General features: G+C 34.5%; 2 protein-coding genes across 15 annotated transcripts in view; one reads left to right on the top strand and one right to left on the bottom strand.

Annotated features, from left to right (window-relative positions):
• The window catches only part of Hr4 (nuclear hormone receptor 4), a 175,238-nt gene that overhangs the window by 89,860 nt on the left and 59,762 nt on the right, over window positions 1-25,616 (top strand). For 6 of the 11 annotated variants that reach the window (XM_083037577.1, XM_083037574.1, XM_083037573.1 and 3 more), the window contains one exon: window positions 3,418-3,515. The exons of 3 other annotated variants lie outside the window; for them this stretch is intronic. The gene's annotated coding sequence lies outside the window, so the exon portion shown is untranslated. Of the gene's footprint in view, window positions 1-3,417; window positions 3,516-21,657; window positions 24,910-25,616 lie in introns of those variants that run through there. 2 more of the 11 variants (XM_083037581.1, XM_083037578.1) reach the window with 1 other exon arrangement.
• Window positions 1-25,616, bottom strand: part of LOC145935871 (uncharacterized) — a 271,196-nt gene that overhangs the window by 200,253 nt on the left and 45,327 nt on the right. For all 4 annotated transcript variants that reach the window (XR_014425293.1, XR_014425294.1, XR_014425295.1 and 1 more), the window contains exon 5: window positions 24,290-24,350. The gene's annotated coding sequence lies outside the window, so the exon portion shown is untranslated. The remainder of the gene's footprint in view (window positions 1-24,289; window positions 24,351-25,616) is intronic.

Genomic DNA, 25,616 nt, shown 5'->3' with positions numbered 1-25,616 from the left:
ATGAAAATTAAATCTTAAGAGAAGAAAAGATAATACAATTATATTTTTCAATTAATTTCAAGTAAATTTTAACAGAATTTTAGTATATCATACAGATATTTTGATACACAAGTGACAATTTGCATCGATATTTTTTTAAAGGAGAAATTATCTTATTGTGTCAAAGATAAAAACTGGCTTAACAGAGTTGACACATTTTGTATGAAATAATATTGTTAACGAAAATAAAAAAAAGTTCAAAAGAAATTCTCGGAGAAAGAAAGGGAAAGAAAAAGAAAGATCAGAGCTGAATTAAAATAATTTTCATATCAGAATGCAATTAAACTCGGATTCATAAAAAAAAACATGCAAATCTGTTCTAGTCAATAATTTTGAGCGCTAGAATTATATATTTAAATTATAATAATGAGAATTGTTCTAGAGAAAAAGCATATCGCATATTTTTTTAATAAAATTTATATATTAAAAGTAGCTTTTTATTTTCGTTTATCTTGTACAACATACTCAAAATTCGATGCATACATGAACAGAAGTGCAAAACTAAAGCGACTTTAAATTGTTACATCATTATTATATCAGAAAACACGATGCAAACAAGATATTTTTCCCTTTCTTTTTCTCTTTCTAGAATTCTTACTAATTCGAAAACATAATCACTCAAGATTTATCATTAATCAGGATAGACTTGTATAATGTCTTTTCTAGACGATTTTTTTATTCGTGTTGACGAGCAACAAGAGAAGGCAAAATTAAAGAAGGGATGAAGTAATTTCGATAGGCTTATCTTTCCGAAATTCTGTCGTATACGCATGCCCTCGCCCTTGCCCTTGGTCGATATTCAACGATCTCCTCGACCAGGACCCTTTTTCCGGTGCGACCACCACCCTCGTCGGCTACATTCGAGTACTTGTTGTTGGTGCCGCTTCTCCTTCGCGACCACCACGTGGCACGCCGCCACGTGGTGCGTTTCGCGCGGCGCGCAGGTGCGGACCTGGCCTGACGGAAGGCAAGCGAGCACGCCAGATGGCGAGAATACACCCTCTCAGCTCGGGTGAACGACCTCCGCGCGGAAAGTAGGCTAGGCGTGGCCTAATTGCAGAGCCCCTCTTAATATCCAGCGAGATCGCAGCGAAGTATTTTAACGATTTCACGAGGTGGTTAAAGATGCTATCGCTAGAAACCGAGTCACAGTTGAAGAATCGAAAATTTTGTATTTTGAAGACTAAAGATTCATCATACATAGGATATGTATATCATGAAATGCGAGACTCTAATAATAGTATTAATAATATTTATATATGTAACAAATACGTAAATATAACGTGACTCTAAATATATTATGTGCTTACTTATGTTAAACTCGACTTATATTATGCGAAAAGAAATAATTCAACCGCTGATAATATCGATTGCTTATGCAGACTTCCGTGTTCATAATAAAATTACAGAAAATTATATGGTTATTTTTACGCGATTAATCATGTTAATCATGTTATTCAAAAACGGATAATTATTTTATTAAATTCATATTTAGTAATGCCTTTAGAATTTGGCCCTTTTTTTTGATCAATCACTCAATTAGAAAAAATTGAAGGGCAGTTCTCTCTATTCGGTTCAATACATTCTCGATAAAATGGACTCTAATCAGAAACACAAAATCGTAAACCGCAATCAATCTTTCGTATCGCTTGCGTTTTATCTTCATCATGTATAGGCCCATAGCGACAAGAACTTATCCCCTTCGGAGACCAATGACCTTGATTGTTTCATCGGAAAAAGGGACGAGGAGACCTATGAATCAGAGCGTTCTTTAGGGTCGACATCTGGTATCGTTCACCGGCATCAAATTAATCGTCCATGCAATTGATCATCAAATTACTCTGATTGTATAAAGACTTCTGGCAATGTGTCGAATTCGATCGAAAATTACGGTGGTGTGTGTGTTGCTCGCGAATTATGTGTATATCTCTCTTAACGCGATGTTATATTAATGTTTCTCATCAATCGCGCGTTAATAATAATTTAAATTATAATTAATTTTTCGTGTTTTTTTTTCTAAATGCTAAAACTGCGTCGAGAAAAAAAATAAAGTTTCAATGCATATAATTTTTGGAAATGGGGAAGTGCAGAGTTTTTTTAACGTGACACATTTACGTTGATTTTTTTTTCGCTTCGTTAAATATTCATAATAACGTTGTTTAGACAGCCTTTCGCACTTACGACCTTTTCTCTATTGTTTTCGCATTTCTCTGTAGATTTACAATATGTCACTGTGGAGGAGAGGGTGCTACGAAACGTTTTAACCTCTGGCTCTCCCTGGGGCGACTGTCCTTTTAAGTAGCGACGAATGGAGAACGGTTCAATTTCACCGATACGACATTGCATCGAATGCACTTAAGGCAGCACTCACGCCGGCTGATAAGGGAAAACAGTGACCGAAGTAACGACGACGTAAATGCGACCTAGTCGACTACAATTTCGCAAATACATTTGGTGCCACAAAAGACAAAATGCTCTCGAATTTTGTTAAACATTTGCCTAACGATATTTCCTATATATTCTATAAAGTAAATCTGAAACTTTAAAAAACAAATTCTAATTCAATTTTTTCGTCTCACGCTAATTTTGACAAATAAATATTTGATTTATTAATCATTATTTGATATTTGTTCTCTCATATTAACTTTTAATACCTCTATATAATTCTCGTTATTTAAAGCATTTTATATTTTATTTAAAGAGTTATAATGTTTTATAAATATCTAAAGTAAGCTATATTCTAACAATAAGTTTTCATTATCTCAATATATCTCAATATAATCTCTATAATATATCTAAAACAAGATATAACATTTCTTTTATATTTTTTATTATTCCATTGTCTATGCTTCATATTAATTTAAAATAAAAATAGCATCATGTAAAGTATTATATTATTTTAACTTTAATAATTTTTAACATAGATTAAAAATTATGAAAATTACTAAAAGATAATTTTAATAATTTTTACCTTTAATATTTTAATAATATTTTAATAATACGCGTGTTAGATATATATCGGACTGCTTTCGCAATTAAAATTTTGTTAAAAAGGGATAATAAGCGCCCGAATATGTGTCGCCAGGACAAGGCCGACGATTTGGACGGTGTTTGAGATTAAAGCCGCCACGAATTACGGTATTTTCTGACGACACGCGTATACCGAACGAAGACACGCGTGCATGCGCGTGCGTATACCTGTCGCAACATTTTGACGGCTCCTTGATGACCTTAACCTTTCGCAGAGGGCGAGGTCGTATGAAAAAGCAAATGAAAAAGTTACTTTCTAATTTCGTCGCGCGCGCACACTCTCTAAGATCTAAGAAATAATCCTCCTTTCCCTACTCACTTTGACATTTTTTTCCCTTTATGTTGCAGGTAAGCTTATACTCTACGTGATCTATGAGATCTGCGTTTCTCGGTCCGCGCGAGTTGAGATTTATGATCTCTGCACTGTCAATGCTGTCGAAGCGATCGTAAGTAAAACAAGATCAAGTTTCTTCGCAAATGTAAGTGTGTAAGTGTGTGTAAGTGTATGTATGTGTGCAATACCAATCGTTCCAGACGAGTTTTTGGTCTGAAATGATAACTATAAATTCCACTAATAAATACTTGAATTATTCATCGATAATTGTATTTAAAAAATGCGAAAATCACATTTTTGAATTAATTTTCTTAATAAAAAAATCTAGTGAATGTAATTTCTTTTTTCAATTTTCGATTATTATTGAAGTTAATCATTTAATAATAATAAGCCTGCAGAGTAAAATTTTTGTTCTAAAATTTATATATAAATAGTTATAGAAAAAAACAAGCATTTCTCTATTATTTTTAAAACTTAATAACGCTAGATTTTTCAATTTTCTCATTATTCATACATTTTACAATTGCTAATATTTTTATATAAAGATAGCTGTTAAATTGCATGAATAGCAGAGGAATATATCACACACACATACATACACTTCGATATTCTATTTAAACAATTTTTTGTTACATGATACGTTAAAAATCTGAAATTCTTTTAATCGTGGGACTAGTTTCCTTCGAAATCATTAAATTTTAATTGCATCTTGTTTCATAATTTGTTATGCACAATTCACAAGCTCGTACTCGCAAAAATCAGTGGATTTGCAATCGAAAAGTAAGGGAAAAAAAAAGAATTTCTAAATTTCGAGAGAAAGAGAAAGAGAGAAATTCCTGCAAGATGAGCGAATGAAAGAAGATAGCGAGAATTAGAATCGAGTGTATACGAAGGGTGAACGACCGAAGGCAGGGGCACTAGGCTGCTACCCTCTGCGACGAGAGAGATATATATAGGGCGGTCGAGAAAGAGAGGGCGTTAGAAAGAGGAGAGGGGAACACACAGAGGGAGGAGAACGACAGAGGGAGGCTTCGATAGAGGGAACACATTGAGCAACCCCTAGTTCCCCTTTCTCCCCATTCCCTTTTCCCTCCTTCCGTCGTGTTCGCCGAAGAAGATCAATACAAGCCACGTGGTGTGGCAGTAACGCCACGGAGAATAGTCTAACCCTCGTGCATGCAACAAACCTAAACCATCAACCATAAGGCGGGAATTCTCTCTCCATCGGGAATAAATTCGTCGATAGTTTATCACCGGCGCGAGAACTTTTTTTTTTCGCGGAAATCTCTCTTGAATTTTTCGCTCCACAAATTAATAATTTTTATACGCGAAAAATTAGGAGAACCATCTATGTCTTAATTCTACTTTTAAGAGATTCTTCGTATCGTTAAGTGGAAACAATTATTATATAAATATTTGTAGGAATTTTGTAACAGGTATAATTACTGAAAATATACAAATTTAAAATTTTTTAAATTCTAAACAGTTATAAAAAATGTTTATTCATATCAATAACGCGAAAATTATAAAAGAATTTACAAAAATTGTATTGGTCTTCCTTATTTAAAGAAATAGAAGAAAAGAAGAAGAAAGAGAATATGTGATAATTTCGTGATAAAATAATTGTAATAATAAAATCCCTCCGGAGAAATGTCTGCGATATAAATTTCTCAATTTAATCTTCCGATTTGTATTCTAGACGCGTATCTATTCACCATTACAAAATTAAAATAAATAGCTCAAAATCAATTCGTGTCAAGTTAACAGCGGCGCGAAGAAATTGAATTTGTCGACGCGGAGCGAGTATTTAAAAGATTTCTCGGAGCGAGAACTGCTATCATGAAGAACTTGGTTGGATGTGGATCCTATTTTCGGTCATCTATCGATCGTGTTACCTCGTACCGTACACTCGAGAGACTCACCCCGAGTTTAAATCTACCGACGGCTAGGGTACGGCCTTTATCTTTTTAGGACACCAAGTCATTGGCATAATCGGAAAAGCAGATCTGCATCGATGATCTTTTGACCCTCGAGATTCTAAGGCTTGTCAATTAAATTTAGACATTACCGAATGAGATGTGTCCACGCAACCGAAAATATGACCGAATCATAGGGAAGAATTATATAATTATATACGTTTTCAAGTATAATAATAAACTTGTATATACTATAAATTGTTTAATATAATTTATCTAGTTTTTTATATTATTAAATATCGAGAAGAAAAATCATATTGCTAAAAAATTGATGTTACTCAACGATAATATTGAATTATGAAATTAAGAGTTAGTTAGGGAGGCTAAATTTTTCACAAGATAGTAAGAATTTACCTAGAATATCCTCGAATTTCCTAAGTCTCGATTTACATTGTAGATGAAGTTTTCACGCGCGTCTTCGTTCGTTCGCTCTTTAACGTCAGTGACTTCGACGTGTGTTCAATGTTACGAAAAAAAGAAACGTGTTTTTAGCACACTCTCTTTCTCTCTCTCTCTCTTTCTCGCGCGCTCTCGTGAAGCCGCAACCCTCACGAATTACGCGTTCGATATTTCCCACACGACGAATACGTATACACACAGAGACATAATGCTGAGAAGAGCACAGGACGAAGCGAAGGAAGAGAGAGTGTAAAGCCTACCCTTGTAGATCGCTTTGAAGGAGGGTTGCTATTACGGGTGGTTTCATACATTGTACACCCCTGACTTCGAGTCTAGGTCGGTCATTCACCCCATTGCTATCACCCGACATTACCCGGCAACCCCTACCGACCGTCCCACGATCTTCCACCACTCTTCGTCTCTCGTTCCACTACCTTCTCCATCCCTACTTCATTCAATGACGTCACTGAATCATCCCTTCGCAAGGGGCGAGTTCTCCCTCTTCTATCGCGTGAGAGAAGTGGGATGGGACCGAGTGGGGGGAGAAAAGACCGAGAACAGTGGCGTAGAATACGAGGGCCATAGCGATTTTAAAGTTCACAAACATGAGATAAGTGATAAAGCCACGATTTCCGCAATTATTTTTCAGATATCATTAAATGATAAGTAAGAATGTTAATCCGCGAATTATGCGCGGCGTAAATAATTCGCGAGATTGATCAATATTATTTTGTGACTTGGAAATTGAACGGAGTAAAGAAATTTTCAATGTGCAATAATGAGTATCAAGGCGTAAACTAAAAAAAACTTAAAAACTTTTTGGACAATTTTATTTAAACCGTTTCAACAATAATCTATCTAAATATTTGTTATAAAATTTTAATAAAAAGTTTCAATTCAATGCAATTATATATACAATAAATAAAAGTAATTCTTTAATAATATCTACAAATAAAATAGAATTCAATTTTTGTTTTTAAAAAACCACAACTTGAAATTAAAGACAACTTAAAGTAAAAGTAAAGTCGAAATTCTCGGGTAAAATTCGAAAATATAATAATGCTGCGTTTAAACACACTCCGAGAAATACTTGATTCAAGTATGAAAATGTTAGTAGCTAGTAGATTCATTAAATCTCATATAATAGAGGATATATTAATAGAATTATCATTTTTATATTAATAGATAGATAATATTATTTATTAGCTATTATATATTTAATTATTGATTAAATATTATTATATTACTTGTATATATCTGCTGGAGATTTGCACAAGATAAAAATATCAAAGAAACGATTCTAATCGTTTCATTATGGCTGCATTTTCTATAACTACACATATAATCTACCGAGCTAAGATGACGTAGCGCCGATGCTCGTCTCATCATTAGCGCATTGACGATGGTTGACTCATAAACGGTGGGCAGCATGATTATTATCTGCAAGATATCCATGATACGCGATATATCGGCCGACAACGAAGACACGAAGAGAAAGTTACTGGCCTCGCGGCCGGAGGCAAGAAGTTCTCAACGATTTTCGTTTTCTTATATCTTTCATCTAAACATAGGATTAGTCGATGTTCTACGATAAGTTTAAAATATTAATATCTTCAGCATTCTATAAATCTATCTTGAATTTTATATTCGATCTAATATTTAATCTATTTTATTGATTAGAAAAATATAAAACTTATTTAACAGAAATTTCTCATATATATTAGACGTTTTATCAGAATGTATTATAATATATTGGCTAAAACTTTTTTTAGATCTCTATCTATTCGATTTTCGAAAGGACAAAAAATATATATGACAAAATATCATAATCTTTGACTAACTTAATTCTCAAATTATTAAATAAAATTTTAATCGAGAACTTCTTTACAGAAATATAAAACATTAAAAATTGAAAAGATGCGATACTTTTCTCTGATTTTCGCTGAGGAAAAAGAATTTCTTATTGCACACTATGTTTGATTAAAAAAATATCTAATTTTCTCTCAGACACACATAAACACTCGTATCCGTATATAGAGACAGGCAGACCGATTGAGAGCCACTGCTGGAGCAAGGCTGCATCGCGTAAAAGGTGAATGCATCGGCGCTTCCTACATTTACGCAATCGATCCTACGAGCGTAGTTCGCACGTAGGAATCAACACGCTCGTTCGACTCGTATCTACGCGCGTGTATGCGTGAATCGCACACGCGTGCGTTATATGTACACGCGACGGATATATCGTGCGAACCAACGAACGAATGTGGAAATAATCGTTTCTCATGGATGCGCCGGCCCACTCTCTCATTCAAAGAAACAGAGACAATATAAGCGTGAATGAAGAGGTCTCGGTCGTACTAACGTAAGATGTGCGAGCCATTGGCAGAAAAAAAGAAAAGCGAAAAACTGCGTATTGAAAAAAAACGTAAATTGAATCGCGCGAATACGCGGTCAAGACTTTCACTCTCTTCTTCACCTCTCTGTGTTTAACTCTGAATGGCGCGAAATATAATACACACTCAAATTATTATGCTCTCTATTATAAACTCAATGTTATTATAGGTTTCCCTCTTTTTTTAATTTTCAACCGAGATCGTAATTTTCATTCAATGTACCTTAACATGCGCGCATATTTTGCATAGTATTATTGAATCGGTGAAAAAAGAGGAAGTTATCTGTAATTGCGTCATATCGAGAGCCTTCTAAACACACATAGCTTTTTTTTTTTTTTTTACACCACTGATCCTAGAATTTTTTGCACGATATTATTAATACTACTTCATTCAAGCCAATATGACCTATTTTCATTTTTAAAACGCGGTAGCTTTGTAGATATATTGACTCTTAACATTTTTATATTTCATGATTTTATACCTACTTTCAGAATTAAAACCGTGAGACATGTAATTTTTGAGATAATACAGAACTTGTTATCGTAAATCACTATGAACATTATAGATTAACTTATAATTAGAATAGGGAAGAAAAGAATCAAATAAAATTGATTAAATAAGAATAGATTATGTTGATTCTAGAAATGTGAAATCTCTCTCGGTATCAACCAATGCAAGAATATAGAATTGAGTGTGATAAAATAAGTATATATCTGTATACTTTTTTTCATCTTGTCCAAAAATAAAGTATTACTTGGCCAATAAGAAAGAATGAGAAAAGAAGAATCATTATCAAGAATAAACATCCACTTTTTATATATTTGTTATGAAAATTATTAGATATTATATAAAGCTACTATATAGTCATCTAGAAACCATTAATTTTTATCGATTATAGGCAAGAAATAAAAAAAAATTGTATAGTCTCTCTTTCTCGCACTTATTAGAGCGCGTAATTAAGCGTGTAAAAATGACATCTCTATTTTCGTTGATACGCTAATTATACATTTTATCGGCTCATCTACATAGTTTAATTCAAAGACCAGACAAATTTTCACAAATTAACGATCGATTCTTGCACATACATATGTTTAGAACTACACAGTATCAGAAGAAGTCCAGCTTCAGATAAAAAGAGATAATCTCTAGTTATTTGTATTTACATGACTCAACGACATGAGCAATCTTATTTATTTTCAGAAAGTGAATGAAACTATAATAGAGCGAATAGATGAGAAAACGTTTTGTTTAGAAATTAAAATACTCGATTGTTAATGGTTCACCCATGTGCGGGATTGAAAGTTTCTGGTGAAAGCTGTTTATATACCGGGCAGCCGGTCGGCCAGTATAGTCAGCCCTTGACCTTCCCTCGGCCGAATTCCGGCCGAAGGCGTCGAGGACTTGGGTTTCGTAATGCGACAACGCACGGTCCATTAAGGCGCGCAATTTTGTGGCAAGCGGTGAAAGGCGTCGTCTCGTTAATATTCGTACGCGAAAAATATATACATACATACGTATATGTATACATGTGTATATACAACAAGTCACGGGGGGTAAACTTATGGCGACCCACACTCGCGGCGAAAACGAAAGGATTCTCCTTCTTCAGTTCTCTGTCCTCAGTTCTGTGCGCGCGCGATTCACTTCCGTCACGATTACTCGCCTTAGGTTGCTTTCGCGAGAGACTTTCCCCATTGTTTAAAAAATCAAGCCGCAAGTCGCGGGGCAAGCCGCCGTCATCGCCGCCGCCGAGGCCATTCAACCGTGCTAAACACTTAAAGAGGTCGTTCAACCCCGTCGCGTCGTACAGCATGAAATTTGCTCGCTATATACGGAAGTGGAAAAAATATTTTCAATCTAATTGCGTATAGAAATTTCTGTCTCTTCATTTTAGAAGTATTTATTTTATCGCATAGTGCGATCAAAAATTTATATCGGGAGAAAGTATATGAGATCATGTTAAATGTCAAAAATGAAAGTAAATTATTTTCTATGATGTAAGAACATAAATATAAATTTATCGTTTTGAGTTAATAGCATATTTAAAATTATTTTTATAAAATTTGCTCTTATATTAACTTTTAATAGATCGTAGAATAATTAAAACCTATGCTTTTTACAACAACGTTGATTATATTTTTTTTTTCTTTATTTTTAGATACCTCAATCGAGATACTCTAATACGAGTGTATAATTCATGATGAACAAAACAAATCGAGCAACAACCAAATAAAAAATATAACAGAGATTAAGTATTCGCGATATTAATGACCATCTAGTCTAGAATATCGTGCAGTATGCATTTCCATTGATGAAGTGCTTCCCTATTCGATACCGAAAATAAATTGTGCTGCGATTAAGAACGCAGCTTAACACAGCTAAAGACTTCCCTCTCTTTTTGCTTATGCTCAACTCAAAAAAAGAAGAATAACAGCGAAGAGAAAGGTCAGGTCGACACGGAAATCCTCGGTTTCTTGCCATAATAAGCAAAAGCGATACATTTCCTAAAAGCATCTTTGCCAATAAATCGACGTCACTATGCAGATCATTATCTCTCATCTACAATAATATATTATTTTCATTTTCCTTTTTTAGACATAGATAGCTTATCTAGTTTCTATTGCTCTCTCGAATCAATAAGAAATAGTAATAACATATTTAAGACATATTGTCATATTATTTTGAATAATAATAGGGGAAAAACATAAATAATCTTTTTTTTTAATAATACGTAAATCTGCAAACATAAATATTTTTAAGCTTTTATTTATGTCTAATAATAATAGAATAAGTTTAAAGCATATAAAGAGTTTAATAGAATATAAAAATTTAAATGTAACAAATAATTAAGATTTAATTTAACTAGTAAAAGATCAAAAAAATATGTTTTTTATATTTCATAAATGCAATATTTTATTTGCAATGATCGATTGTATTTGTAATATTATAGTTTATTTTTAGAAATCTCTCTTATTATTTTACATTGTTTTTCAAGTAGCTCGAAACTGCATTTTTGAGAACTTGTTGCGAACTTAGATTTCTCGGAAAATATAGTCTCGTGATCTAGGACAAGATTAATGAATCTCTGCGATTCATTCGTTTCCTTAAACTCTGAGAGACACAATTTGTTTGTCCATTTCTTTGTCCTTCACATTCATTCTCTCGTATCTCTCCCTTGACGTATTTTTTTTTCTTATATCTAAACTCAAGTTGATCTAGGCAGGTTTCCCCAACATGCAATGTACAATAGCAGCGATAAATAACCTACGTTTATTGTTGCCTAAAAGGGAACTGCGTTCGTACTATTTGCGTGCACACACATGTGCCTTTACATACACAATTTCATACTTCATCTTAGAATGTCTCTGAGGATATATTTGTAACAGAGAGATAGACATAATATTATCTATACAATCGGTAACAATTAATTTGTTTATTCGTAATTGGCGAACAATTTTTGTTAGAAGAATTTATCTGTGTAATTATTGATCAATGTATAATCTGTGTATAATTGATCAAATAACTTTTGTATTTTGATAATTCTTTAAATTTTTCGAGATTTTAATTATTTATATTATTTTTATTTCGCGTAATTCGAGAATATAATAATTTTCAAGCAAATATTCGGAATAGTGACGAAATATTTTTCGAATATTCTAATTTTCTTTATACGATCCCAGAACAAATCCCTTTCTAAACAGTGCATGCAAAGTCGATTCTCGCATGTATTGTTGTCGCTTTTCCGCAATGTTGATTGGTTGTCTCGATTCGCGTTATGCGTTATATTCGTAGCATCGAGAGGCTGTAATCGCGAGGGTTAGCAGTTTGACAGTTTGTTCAAAATAAAATAAAATAAAATAATATAATATGTTTTAAATAATATTTTATAAAACTTTAAATTCAATTAATATTTTTGACAGTTATCAGCTGATTTCTGTCAAAAAATATTAATCGAGCGGCTGTCATCGCGAAGGTTAACAGTTTTGACAGTTGTTTAAAATAAAATTAAATTAAATAAAATTAAATTAAATCTTTGAATAAAATAGCGCGCGCGCCTGCGCGCACTTGTTCTGTCTAGTAAATAAATAAATAAGAGATTAATTGCATTATAAACAATATTCGTTGGTTCCCATGGAACAAACGCATCATTACGTTCTCCTCGAACATAGGTTCTCACGGTGAACAATAATATATGAATCGTTGCGATTCTAAGATAGTCCTTGATCGACTTGTCACTTTGTACACCGAGTGAACCGATTGAAAACTTTATTTGTACATTATTAAGGAACAGCATTCACTGATTGCAAAATGTTAACTTTTATATCAAACGACATCGATGTGTTGCATTAAAGTCAAAGATATTTCTGATTTAATATTTCTAATGCGAAAACGACAGCGCGTCTATGAATATAATTAATTGGCTGAAATTAATACTATTATCAATTCTGTGTCGATATTTCATGTCGGTTCATTACTAATTGGAATGTAAACTATATTTGCCTAAACATAATTATATTAATAATCGAAATTGCGGTAACAAGTATTACTAACTATATAAATAATTGATGAAATTTTAGGATTGTATAAACATTGAACAGATGTTATATAAAATAAAGCTTTGTTATTAGAATAAGTAGTTTAGTGTATTTATTTTACGCAGTAAAAAATATAGTGATATATAATTATTTCAAATATATTTCGATTTTATGTAAAAATTCCTTTATATAAAATTTCCCTTTTATTATAAATTAATTTTATCTTTGAATCCTACACAGAGATAAGAGACATTTCCTTTCTTTATATAATATCGAAATTTATTTTTCTTCAAATTTTAATTTTATTTCCTATAATTACAATAATTGCAATAGACTTGTAATAGCTCACACATTAATGATCTCACGTAATGCATACATATTCACATTTCTGTTATACTGAATTTAGAAATCGTTGGGTTAAAAAAGTGCCGCAACATGATGGAAGAATGAAACAATTTAAACGATCACTATCAAAGAACTTGATTCTTGTCCCAGAAAATCTTTATACCGAACAACCAGACGTAAAGATAACTTTTTGTTGCGCGTACAGTCATGTTTTATTTATATTAGTATTGACCATATAAAATCAACATATATTGTATATGTGTGCGAAAATTTCTAAGACATTATAGTCACGTTTCTTGATTAGAAAATAGAAAAATCAAATTGGTTTATGATAATAAAGTGATATTGATTTAATGATAAAAATAAATTAATATTAACATTTTAACAATTTTATATAAAATATTTAAGCAACATTTACATTATATTTTATCAAAATAAAAACTTACTAATATATATATATATGTATATACGAAGAATATTAAATTATACAAGTATTTTAAAATACAGAGATTAATTATTTATTAGACGGTTAATGTATCAGCTTATCCCTTTTACTCGATTTTGCGATTCAATTATTTCATTGCGCGTTCTCAATCGGAATTATATTTAAATCGTCGAAAAAAGTCGAATGATAAGTAATCAGATGAAATATATTTGACTCTAAGAATCTTTAAAAAAATAATTGTCCGTAAAATTTGCAACGAAACGATAATTTATCATTTTTTATATTTTTGGATTCCTGTGTATAGCTGCGATGGTGGGATATATAATATATCATTCTGCATAATTATTATAATTAGCAGTTATCAGCCGGGCAATTGATTATTTTAAAATGCTTGTACAATTTAATATTTCGCGTATGTATATAGTAGTACTAGGTCAAATATTTTTCGGCAATAAATACAAAGAATCATATATTATATTTCGTTCGATTCTTTATCGTTCGACTTTTCGACAATCTAAATTATATAATTCGGATTGAGAACGCGCGGTAAAACAATCGAATCACTAGATCAAATATTTAACATAACAGTAAGCTCCGCGATATATCAATCGTCTAATAAAGAATTGTAATTTTTATAAATATATAATCTCTATAAATATCTATATCTCTATAAATATTAAAAATACCTATGTATAATTTATTATTCCGATATATATATATGTAAATATATATCTGAAAAAAGAAGCATTTACTTCTTCTACTTTTCTCTGGTTTAAAATGCCAAGTTATATAGGTATGTATATGTAGGTACAATACATATATGTATTATTTATCTCAACGTATTTTGCAATCACGCGAATGTATAACGTTAACTATTACGAGATGTACGTATAAACAGGTTTTAACTCGGCGTTAATAATTTCTAATTCGATATGTCGCCGACGTCACGACATGAGTTACGACGATGTCTGATAATCTCAGAATAATTGTCGCTCTGTCCGGCAGTGTGAAAGGCGGAATCAGTTTCGCTGGAAAAAATTACTAACATTGAAAGCACCGATTTCTCCGACTTCACATGTACAGACGACGTACAGTTTTGTTTTTTCTCCCGTTCAATGAGTTACAATAATTATTTTGTATTTCTAATATCACGCGTAACGCGATCTCGTAAACGTCGCTCGTTATATAACAAATGTTATCCTTCCCCCCTTTCCTATTACATATTACCAATATCTTCGTCTAATCACTCCGACATTAATTACACGAAACAGTACGCCGCCCCCTGATATCTCCGATAATCGGCCTTATAATCGAGTGAATCCGTAATCGAGAAAGACAAATTAATTATTACGAGCATTCTTCTCGTCACAAATATCAAGTTTTCATTGTCGCTCGATACATCTGATTTATGTATTGTCTCGCGTCGATGTATCATAAAAAAAAAAAAAATGTTACATTTCTGCAAAATTGATTTAAGTATTTTAATAATGATGATCACTTTGTGCGCGAATCATTCCGCTTACACGATTAGAAAACTTGTCTTCGCATAAATGCATATGCGTCGATATGTATTTTCTCGCGCATTCCAATTGCATTATAAATGCCCTGCGATATCTGATTATCTAACTACATATGCGCATAATCCGCGAGCACGGATATGTAGTTCATAAGCGGACAAACAAGTTGACCCAAAGCCAATTTTAAATAATATATTTTTATGCAGATAGCAATAAATATTTTAAAAACAACCATCACAAGAGAATCAAGATTGTATCAGAATTTTTATATATGAAATATGGGCTCGCAAATATTTTTATTCTGTAAATTTTTAAATAGTTATATATATAAGAAAAACAAGAGTTTTTATAATTTCTGAAGTGAAAATAATTTCATCTAAAAATTCTATCCACTCATCAGTTTGATTATAATAGGATTTTTAATGCTCATTAAAAATACCACATGAGAAGAAATTAATTGAAAAATGTTGCTCCTAAAATGCATATTAAAAAAGAAATAGAACTTGCAACACGCTGCATGTATGAAACTTCCAATATAGCTTTTCAAAAAATATATAATCTAATAATAGTTCAATATTTTTTAGAATGCAGTTTGTATTTATAATCTCTATTTTTTCCAAGTATGGATTTAAGGCAACTTGCGCAAAAGAGAAGGCTCTCAATTGTTCAAAAACGTATATTCGGACAAAAAGCGCGATTGATTTGAATTACCATTACACGATGAAGGATCGATCGATCGATCGCGGCGGATCCCGGAGAGTCCGCCGCTTTAACAACCGTTGGACGTCCGTATGCGGGGTACCGCAAGCCCCACTGACTCACAGAACTACTTTCCCTTCTTTCTCGCCTGCTTCGGCCGCCGTCGTCGCCGCGAGCGGAGACCCGTTATCCAAGCAACTCGTCGAGAGTGAAATGTCCGTATATACCGGAGAGCTCTGCCTTCCCACGATACGGCCGCCGCACGGTCTGATCGGACGAACTTTCTTCCACTTCCGCCGTCATCAACAGACTCGCGGTGATATAATCCCGCGGGTCCAAATATATACACTCGAAATTTTTCGTCAAGAGCGTTTGTTGAATATTTAATCCACGTGTCATATTAATTTCAAACTTTTTGAATAATTTAAATTTATATTATAATCAATTCATTCGTTTAACTAAAATTTATTTGACTTAAGATAGTAATCCAATATAGTAACGCGAATAATAAAATATGCCTTTCTGTAAATTCTTTTTGTTGCTCTGTTAATTTTTTTAAGATTATGTCTGCAATTATATGTAAGTGATCCTTCTTTTTGCGTAATTATAAACAAGTTCTTTCTCTTCCCGATACTTTATGATATATTTAGACTATGATCATACTTGATGCACTAGCTGACGATTAAAAAAAGAAAGTTGTATAATCCTGAATATATAATTCCGTTGAGAGATAACGTCTGCGATTGTGCGCCATCGTGGTTGTTTAACGAGGGCGAAAAAGAGGTTGGTTAAGAATTTTAAGAGCACATAATTATGCTTTCTCCCGCCTAATAGAGACGCTATCGCTAATTGTGGAATAGACTGACATACTTCCTATACGACGAAAATGATGACGACAGAAACTAACGCGTTATTAGACACAATAACGAAAGTGTATATCCAACAGAGGAAATAGATTGTTCGTCGCGAGGAACAATGGTCGATCCGAATATGTGTCGAAATGACAAAAGAGACCGAAACGATTGTGTGTCGAAAGGTCATCTGGGCAAGATCGCGACCAGAAACACTCCTCGTCCATTCGGCCACGCGAAATTCCGTCGTGATCATGATTAACATCGCGAGCACGAGAATCGGCCTCTCTCGGACTTGCCGTCTGACGAGAGAGTTGTTTCGATGAACCATAAGAAAATAATTTTCAATGCAACACTTTAGACGTAAAAACGCTTGTAAATGAGAAAAAAAGAAAATTATAACTAAATTTAATTATCAAAACGTGTAATATGTCAAAAATCTAATGCTTGAATATAAAATGTTAAATAATAATATATTATATATTATACATATATATAATAATTTTTATTTTAAATATTGATAATATATAACATATATTTATTATATATATTAACTAAAACAAACTAAATGCAAAAAAATATTAAATCTAAAAATAAAAATTATTAGATAATATATATTATTAGATAAAGCAAACTATATATAAATCCAAAAATCATATTAAATATAATTTAAAGACTCGATTAAATCGTGCTTACTGTCTGAAAATAAATTATTGTTGCAAATATTTATTTACTTTGTTAGAACATATAGAAAAAAAATTTCTCTTAATTTGTGCTTAGATTATATATAATTCACGGTTTATCTTTACGCGAAAATTTCAAGAAGAGATGAGATATACGCAGTAGCGCAACGCGCTAAAAGAAAAGTGTAAAGGTGTAATAAATTCTCGCCTATGTTTCATCGTTTTGAAATAAAAAAATCAGGTTTATCTACGAGCGAATATAATTACAACTATAATAGAGCGAGGAAAACGAAAGAACGAGAAAAAAAGCACTTATTATTTTTTGAGGTCATGGTAAACATCGCGAAAAATCTTTGCGACTTTATGGTGCTCCGAGAAGTCACCCTATGGTAGCCGACCTTCGTCGGTTCTCTTTCGTGGCATAGGACCATTCTTTCTACCGACAGGACTATCTTCCGCGGAAGACGCGAGAACGAGGACTTCGATTTCATTCCGGAGGAGACTATAAATACGGCATTCGCGTGAATCCTTGAGAAAAGTCTTTGAGAAAAAAAAAAAAAAAAAAGATCGATCGTAAATCTTGCGCCGATCGATGACGACATTTCACCATGTGTCGCGCGCGGACTATTTCTTTCTTTACGACGATATATATTATATCCGTAACCGAGTTTGTAAAATTACACATTCGATCGTTAATAAAGCCTTTCTTTGGTCATTAACGCCTGATTTATTGTCAGATGACCTTCGCGGGAGAACTTCTTGCTCGCCACATCTTTTGCCATCTCTTCTCCATTTAATATTAAACTTAAGCAGTCGCGTTGAGATTTACCTTACAATTAGTATAAACATTGTTTACCTCGTCGCAATGTTAACGCTAGGTGAACCATATTATAAAATTTTATTATTATAAAATCAAATATATATAAGGTCAATCCGATACTATTTGTATAAAATATAAATTTTAGATAGAAATAGTATTAATTTTTATTAACTTTTAAATAATTAGTATTTCAGTAAATTAGTATTAATATGTCCATTATTATATTTAAGAAAATTAAAATTCAATTTATTTGTAAAATATTATCTATAATATTTATCTAATATTTATAATATTTATCTAGATTTTTATATTTTGGGTTATAAGAGATTAATACAGGTAGAATACTAAATAGTAGAGAAATACTAAATTCAATTAGAAGACATCTACTCACACATTAATTTGATGCACTGCAACCTTTTGTTAATTTGATTTCTATAATTGAGGTCGGGAAGCTTTCTCTCTTTCTCTCTTTTTTGAATTACATTATTTAAATATATCAGATTAACGAGAAATTTCGCGGTTTAAATTTCACATTGTTGCGAATATTTCGACGCGGAGTTACTTGAACGCAAGCTGTATATCATCATTCATGTCATCAAATTTCGATGCAACGCACATTTTAGACGTTGCTCAAATTACTTTGGGTCCAAATAAATTTCACAGATTTATCGAAAGAATCCATTCCTAAAATATAGATTTTATATACGCTACGATACGTGTTTCAGATGTACTAACGTATCTCAAATACGTTATTTCTGAGAAACTTTGAAATGTTTTTATTGTCAGGGAAATATGTCCACGAAACGAGAGATATAATACTATTATATTACTACATAATGTCTCTGCGCATCCACCTCGTGCTATTCTGGCTCGTACTATTCTAGAATACGGCATCATTCCGTAAAGACGGCAGCGAACAAATCACTGCATCAGGCGTTGAACGTCGAAATGCCCGTATAATATATATATACACATATATACGTATATCGAGGTATGAAATTTTGACGGATTATTTCGAGAGCAAACAATGCGCGAATATAATTTCAATGACATTCTTGCGCAATTTAGATTGATCGAAAGATCGGAGGATCGAAAGACGTCGTGACACGGCAGGACACGTGCCCCACATGAGAGAAAAATACGCGAAGATCACGGACGGAGCGAAGTGAAAGTTTTTTTTCGGTTATCGAACATCGTGTCCTAGACCGTAAAAGAATAACAAGAATGCGTGTGGAGTCAGAAGAGTTGTCACGGGTGTATCGTTCGTAAACGCGTAGCTTTCTCTTTTGATTTCAAACACACAACGACTGATTCTTGTTTTCTCTGGAGGAACCAGCTTTTGTACCGCACAAGTAGACAAATGATAATTTTTTTATATCCATATAATGAAGGGGATGCAAAGAGAATATTTATATTTTCCGAATGTCTGGAATTTTATATTCCATTCTTAATATATAAATAAATTGTATATGAAGTACGAGATTAATTTTAATAATCATACAATGAAATAAATTAGAGAATTGTTGGTTATAATAATCGATTTTTTCCTCTTTGAAATATTTTTGTCACAAAAAAATACGTTGAAACTACAGTTCGACTAACAATATAAATTTGTAAAAATAAGAAAAATCGATAATTCAATCCGATTTAGATAGTCGTGTTTATCATGAAAACTGATACCAATCGCAATATCGACAAGTTTCAGAGATAAATGCCGTGTGGTAAAATAATTTTTTACATATAAAATTAGAATGTATAATATACTATATAACCGCACGTTCTCTAGTGGAACATTTAGAGATACAAAACAAAGGCAATATGCAAAGTTTTATTGACGATAAATGTGATAAGGAGATGATGCATATTCATGCACGTAATTGCTGTTACCATCGAAATATCGGATGAAATATTAGCATCATAAATTGCTAGCGTATCGAGAGAGAAATACTGTGAATAAAATGATGTCCTCTGATTGCAGTAACGATGTCAACCGCGTAACCATTTTTCAGATTATCCGTGAATGTAAAGATATCTCATGTTATTATTTTAAAACTTGTTTAAAAATAATTTGCCAAAATTTATCGAAGAGGATCGATATAAATTAGAAAAAAATGCATACATAAAAATAATATAAAATTATTTAAAAAATCATATTGAAATAACCGTTACTATCATTATCAAATAAATAAACAAACACGACATTATTAAATAAACAAGAATATATTAGTGTTAACTCTATGTGACAAGACATCTTTTCGCGATTGATACGAGAAGAAATGTTCAAAGCTCATGGGAATTTTTCACAGTTAAATAAAGGCTTCAATTCGATAATCGAGCAAACGTCGGTCAGCTGATCGCGAAAATGGAGCATCATCCGCACTCGAAGGGAGAAGGTCGCGACATAGAAATGCGATATTTTATAAACTAGAGTTTAAATTGTAGGTTTTTCGATAAAAAAATATCTTCAGAAAAAAAATCTCATACTTCAAGATACATATATGCAACCAAACTTCGCTAGATCAAAATTGATTTACAGATTCGAGATTTGTAGAACGGGTAATTATAAATAATTATCCAAAAATAATTCATTATTAATTAAACTAAAATCTTTCAATTCATTTAAAATAAAGCGTTATAATTTTACCTAATTCTGAGACTGAATATCGCATGAAATATTGATTTAAGAAATCGTAGAAATTGTCCAGTATATTTAATTATCATCAAGTCATTTATTACATAATCTTGAATAAAATGCATATAGAAGGATCCTAAAGCACATCCTAAATACCTAACTTTTGTGATTATTTTTATAAAGTGTTATAATTTTTCCATTTCTGAGACTGAATATCGTATGAAGTATTGATTTAAGAAGAAATCATAGAGATTGTTCGGCATATTTTATTATCATTAAATACCACATATCACCAATATCAATTCACCATTCAATCTTGGAATAAAATGCGTGTAAAGAGGGTCCTATTTTTTCATGTCATAATTATTTTTGTAAAGCGTTATAATTTCTCATAATTATTTTAACAAAGTTATAACTTTTCCCCAAATTTTAAGACTAAATATCGTATAAAATATTGCTTGAAGAAATCTAGAGATTGTCCAGTGCATTTTATCACTCTTGTAAACTTTTTATCATCATTCAATTCATATCATTCATCAAGCAGTCTTGGAATAAAATACGTGTCGAGAGGAGGAGGAAGAAGGGACTCCTAAAGCACACCCTAAATACCTGACTTTTACGTCATGATTATTTTTCATCTAAACGCGCCGTGTTCCGTTTCGCGCGCGCAAATAGTGAATAGCGAATAGCACGATAGAGAGAATCGCGATGCGAGAGCTTGGTTTTCGGTGTGCATGGACGAACGGCGGTGCGGTGGCTTGTTGCAGCGGCGCAACGCGGCGTCAGAAGTTCCCCTACTGGAGAACGTAGAGCGCGGTCGCTGCCGTTTTACGCGCGCGAGGAGGGTTTTCTCTCTCTTCCACTTCCACGACTCCTCCGCTGCACGGCGCGCCACGGGTTCTCTCGCCTCGTCGTCGGTGAGCGCGAGAGCGAGGCAGCGTCGGTGCCCGTGGCCGCTGTCCCAGTCGTCGCCCTACTTTGTCGAAGCCAACTCGAGAAGCTTGACACAACACTCTCGTCGGTTTTGCACCTCCACTCGGCACGACGGCGGTGACACACGTTACATGCCCGCGCGCGTACACACGCACACGTGTACGGACGACGCATCCCTGCGACGACGACGAAGAAGAGGACGAAGGAGAGACGCGACGCGCGATCGTCGGCTCGGACCGAAGAACCGCGTATCCCGGATCCGAGACGGATTTCGGTGGTGAACCCGGTGGTGAACCCGGTGGTGAACCCGCTGGTGAACCCGCTGGCGACGATAATCGGTATCGATCGGCCGGAATTTCGATCCGCGAACCCCTCGTCGCGCCCCTTCCTCTCCCGCTCCAAGGATTACGCGCGTTCGATCCCCACGTGTTGGTGCATCGAGAGGAAAAGGGAGAGAGAGGGAGAGGGAGAGAGGAACCGGAAGTAGGCCGGTCTCGCGACAGGCCGAGCAATTCGCGTGTGCCTGTGTATGTACGTACGTACGTGTGTATGTGTATGTGTGTGACCTACGACAACCTGCCACTCGGTTTCGGCGCCGCCACCCGAGTGTGTGACGTCCGCACACTCGACCCGGCCGAATCCCTCGCTCTACTTTTTCCGCAGAGGTCACGGAGTGTGCCCGCGCGTCAATTCGGAAGGTCGGCGTGGCGAGAAGGCGAAGGGAAATCGTCGAACCATCGCCGAGGAGGTGGAGAAGGTGGTTGGTTGCGCGAGAGAAATCGAAGCGCGCTCGGACAATTCTAGAATTATTGGCTGCGGACGTTGCCCTCGACACGCGACCGTCGTCCGTGTGGCATTCTAACGAGGCCGATCATTAAATTTGTATCCATCCCGCGCGAGAGCGCGACGTAATCCGCGCTGGTCCACGAAGGTCGATTACCCGGTCGAGACGCGGCGAAGGAAATCATCTTCAGATCATTTGCAGCTTTGATTTAAAATTCTCGATCGATCGAATATCTGTATAAATACAATCGCCAGGTCGGAAAAACGCTCGCCGAGGAGAGAGAGATAGAGTACTCGAACCGGAAGTGCCATCGAGCGAGAATATTTCTCTTCTCCTCTCTTTCCCTTTCGCTACCGTTTACGTAAACCTCTTTAGAACGCTACGCCATGTGCATTTGGAGCATCGCGAACTAGCTACCCAGCTAATTTCCTCTGCACGTCGTTAAACCCCGACGGCGACGTCCAATGATAATGATGATGATGACGACGTCCAGACGCGCGCCAGCAACGTGAAAACCCGACCCACCGCCACTCTGATCTCGAAACGAAAACACTGCCAATTGTAAAATAAAATCGAAGACGGGGGATTTTGAGCACGAAAGTCGATCGAGAAGCCTCTCTTTTGCCTCGCCCGCCGCCGTCGATTCCTTCCTCCAAGCTCGACACGAACCACGGCCAAAGTCACACGCGGATCCTTTCCGGGTCGGGCATGCGCGTTTCCGAAACAACGCGCGGGATCAACGAAAAGAAGAGACCGAAAGGGAAACCCTCGAACGAACGACACAAAACACTGCCGCTTTAATTTAACGAGACACTGCCATTTTTGGAAGAGAGAAGAACTGAATTTAATGAAATCGCGGCCGGAAATTCGCACTTGTGAGAGAGAGAGAATTAGACTATTTCGCGGAGTCAAAATTGGTGATTAAAATTATTCAAATTGCGAAAACAAGTTATGATCGACGATAAGCGTCGAGACTTGGGTTATTTTCCTCCGACGTTCAAGAAAGATTTTGGAATCTCTCTCTTTCTCTCTTCTATCAAGAAGAATCCCGGTGGTTCAGTAACCGCGCAATTTCTTATTAAACGAGCCGCGAAATAAGAGGAAAAATAAAGGATGTTATCTAACCGTCGCCCGACTGACTGCCATTTTAATCCATGTACACATACACGCACATAAAGGAAGACAAATAAACGCGTGCAGTGAACTCAATCGCAAGAGATCTCTCGTGAGAGAAAAAAAAGAACTCGTCGGTATATAATAATCGATCTGACAATTGGAAATTTCATCGTCCCTACGAAGTGATCGGAGGAATTAATTTGTTAATATATTTCGTTGCGTCAAATGTGGACGATTCTCGAAAAGTACTTGAAAGCGGAAGAGTTTTTTGAATGATTCAAAAATCAGACCGAAAAATCGACGATCGCGTAGAATCGAGCAAGTGATCGCGTAACGTTAATTAATTTACGTAGTAGTCGGGAATAACATTGTTGCAATGAATTAAGAGTTATCTACACGATTGGTTTTTGATTTAATGGAGAACTATTGACAGCTCCACGTCGATCGATTGGAAATATACTCGCGTATATATTTCGACATTTTATGACGACGAGCTTCAATTTTGTCGAAAAATTGATTTCGAGCGAGTCGCTATTCGATATATTGAGAAAAAATAGCGAGTGGATAAGAAAGTTAATGGAGAGTAAAAGTGATATCGTGGAAAATCATTGACGGATAAAATCGGTATCGATCACGTGATTATTCTCGAATCGCGAAGAGTAATGCGAAGGAACTGGAAAACCCAGGAAAGGGAGAAGAAGCATAATAAACAAGCTATTGTTTGTTGCTATTGGGACAAAAGATAACAACACACTTACCGATAGGCGATAGCTCGAGCACTGTTCGTTCCACCGTCTTTCCATTCTAGACGAGATCCGTCTGCAAAAAAAGAAAATTATTTATAGATCTCACGCATAAAAAGCACACAAAGCCTATACACGTCCGACGCAATTACTGTCTAAGCTTCGATAATTATATATTCATGTATATATATTTGTTTTAAATATTATAAAATATCGCGGTAGTGTGTGTCGCAAACAAAACATTCTTGGGGTGTCTCGGTAAGAGTTCCGCGGTCACCGGGAAGTGTTCCCAGCGAAAAAAAATCAGAAAAAACCGACGACGAGACGGCGAGGGTGGTACCGGAAGTGTCGGACAAATGAGGAACAACAAGTGCGCGTGCAAGTGCCTGAGAAAACGGACCAGGCGGCGGAGACGTGTCTCCGATTAAGAAAACGCCTAGTGTGATCCGGGGGAGGTGAAAACCTGTGTGTTGGTGCGTGGTGACGAGAGGGAACCATCGGTGATAATCAGCCAATAATCGCTGACAACCACATGGTTACATCCCGACGATCCTTTCTCGGTGCGAAATTTGGAGAGGATCGCAAGCAAGCAGGCTACGCTTTTCATACCTCGGATGTCTTTTGCGGAAAAAGATGTAAGTCGTAAGATGCGCTTAGACAAGCACAGTCTACATGAAATAATTGAAATAGTTGATAACAATATTTTCTGCGTTGAGAATACTGAGAATATTTCATTTATCGAATTTAATATTATTAATATTTTGAATGCTATATAGGATGCACACATTACCTTATACGCGCAACATATAACCAACATATACAAAACATACACAGTATTTACGAAATTATATAAATTATCATTAGAGAGTCAATTGAAAGGAGGGAATAAATGCTTTGTAAAATAGCTTCGCTCTCTTCTCCTTGTATCGGGATAAATCGAGATAAATTTTGTAAAGTTAATCGGAACTCGTATTTAATGTGTTAATAACATTGCAATTATCATTACATAAAATGACTAATGAGTATTTTATTTTGTTTCATAATTTACAATGAAGTATATTATACAAAGTAGTATAGTATTTCACTTTATATTTTCAATATCGCGTTATAAAATTAATAAAATTAAGTATTTTATTATATTCGGAAGAAAATTGATAAATAAATTTATGTAATCTATGAATTGTAAATATATTATATTAAAGTAGAAAGGATAAAGTGATATACATATACGCAAGATGTCCTAGAAATTTATAATTACAATAACACAGCCTTTCGACGAGTTTCGCATCTTCTAAGAAAAAACAACATTCAATTTATTAACGAATTATCATCTGCATAATTT

The sequence above is a fragment of the Prenolepis imparis genome, unplaced genomic scaffold (genome assembly GCF_030444845.1).
Source record: "Prenolepis imparis isolate NDT839.2.m4 unplaced genomic scaffold, iyPreImpa1.0 SCAF_5, whole genome shotgun sequence".
In the NCBI taxonomy this organism is placed as follows: Eukaryota; Metazoa; Arthropoda; class Insecta; order Hymenoptera; family Formicidae; genus Prenolepis; species Prenolepis imparis.
The sequence above is the reverse complement of the archived record's forward strand: the minus strand, read 5'-3'. Positions and strand labels throughout refer to the sequence as shown.